Raw genomic sequence first — 1,800 nt, 5'->3', positions numbered from 1 at the left:
GAAATACTTTCTCATGTTGGACTAAATTGGGGTCTGGGCAGATATAGTGACATGTAATCCTCCCAACACTTTGATTTGGAAATACATGTGGTATAATCAGTGACCATACTTCATCTCTTCCCATGAGCAATTAAATCAAGGAATTGGGAAATTGTTCAAGCTTAGAGAGATTGGATTGCCAAGGAATTGGGATCCAATCACCTAAGGTTGCCAAGGAGATCAATAGATGCATTGATTGAGGGAGAGATGAAAATGAACTTGATCCAGAGAATACAACTTCTCCTGAGCCCAATGAATTTCCCATTTTTGATCTTACCCATTCTCTTTACTTTCTACCATTTATTTCCATGCTTACTTCCCCAAATTCCCATTTAAGATTCTGCACTTTATTTTCTGCTATTTACTTTCCCGCCATTTAATTTTCTGCAATTCTCAAACTATACTCTGTTTAGCTCAACAAGCATACTCTTCCAACTAAAGTTGCTTGACCAATCAATCCTTGTGGGATTCGACCTCACTCTATTGTGAGTTTTTACTTGACGATAATTCGGTATACTTGCCAAAGGAAAATTTGTTGAGAGACAAGTTTTTGTGCATCAAGTTTATGGCGCTGTTGCCGGGGATTGATTTTGTATCAACAATGATTAAGTTGGAAGTTCACTAGATTGAGCATTTTTTTATTTATTTTGTTTGTTTACTTTATCTAGCCATTTACCTTCAGTTTATTCAGTTTCTTCCTCACCCTTTATCCCCTCGTTATCCTCTTTTTCTTTGAGTTTACTTACAATTCTGCTCACTAACCCACTAACTGTTTGATAATTTGCACCACTCACATTAACAATCACTCTAACAAGAATAATCACTTTATCTTATCTCTTGCTGTGTGCTCTGTTGGTTGTATGACAGGGAGAAGAGGCGGAGCTTCAACTTCCTTTGATTCAAAACCTAAGAGGACCCTCCATAGAGTAAGGAGAGAAGCAAGAGGGAAAAGATTTGTTGGTGCTGAGGAAGAGGAAGAGTATTTTGAAATAAACATTGAGGAGAACTTGGAAAACAACCATAAAGGAGAAGCTCACAACCATGTCAGAGAAGGCCCTGAAATCATACTGGGCAAGAGAGGAGAGTTCTAGGTTCTTACATCAATCCAAATCCAGGAAATTATGGAAGTAGCATCCAAAACCCACCATACATGCCAACAACTTTGAATTAAAACCCCAGCTCATCACCCTTGTTCAGAACAACTGCTCATTTAGAGGAAGTGCCCAAGAAGACCCCAATCAACATCTAACCACCTTCCTGAGAATATGTGACACTATGAAGTCTAATGGAGTCCACCCAGATGTCTATAGGCTGCTTTTGTTCCCTTTTTCACTCAGGGACAAAGCATCCAAGTGGTTGGAGTCCTTCCCAAAGGAGAGCTTAACAAATTGGGAAGATGTGGTGAACAAATTTTTTGCAAGATTCTACCCTCTTCAAAGAATTAACAGGCTGAGAGCTGAGGTGCAAACTTTCAGGCAACAAGATAGTGAGACTCTCTATGAGGCATGGGAGAGATTCAAGGACTTAACAAGAAGATGCCCATCAGACATGTTCAATGAATGGGTTCAGCTTCACATTTTCTATGAAGGTCTCTCTTATGAGTCAAAGAAGGCTGTAGACCATTCCTCAGGGGGCTCTCTAAACAAGAAGAAAACCATTGAAGAAGCCATAGATGTCATTGAGATAGTAGTTGAGAATGACTACTTCTATACTTCTGAAAGAAGCAACACTCGAGGAGTAATGGAGCTGAACCACATGGAT

General features: G+C 39.5%; 1 non-coding gene across 1 annotated transcript; it reads right to left on the bottom strand.

Moving 5' to 3' along the window:
• Positions 1-1,485: 1,485 nt before the first annotated feature.
• LOC112804524 (small nucleolar RNA R71) lies at positions 1,486-1,589 on the bottom strand. The gene has a single exon (XR_003203136.1). It is a non-coding gene; the product is annotated as a small nucleolar RNA R71 (small nucleolar RNA).
• Between the last annotated feature and the right edge of the window lie 211 nt (positions 1,590-1,800).

The sequence above is a fragment of the Arachis hypogaea genome, chromosome 5 (assembly GCF_003086295.3).
Source record: "Arachis hypogaea cultivar Tifrunner chromosome 5, arahy.Tifrunner.gnm2.J5K5, whole genome shotgun sequence".
Lineage (NCBI taxonomy): Eukaryota > Viridiplantae > Streptophyta > Magnoliopsida > Fabales > Fabaceae > Arachis > Arachis hypogaea.
Note: the sequence above shows the minus strand (reverse complement) of the source record. Positions and strands in the feature narration are given on the sequence as shown.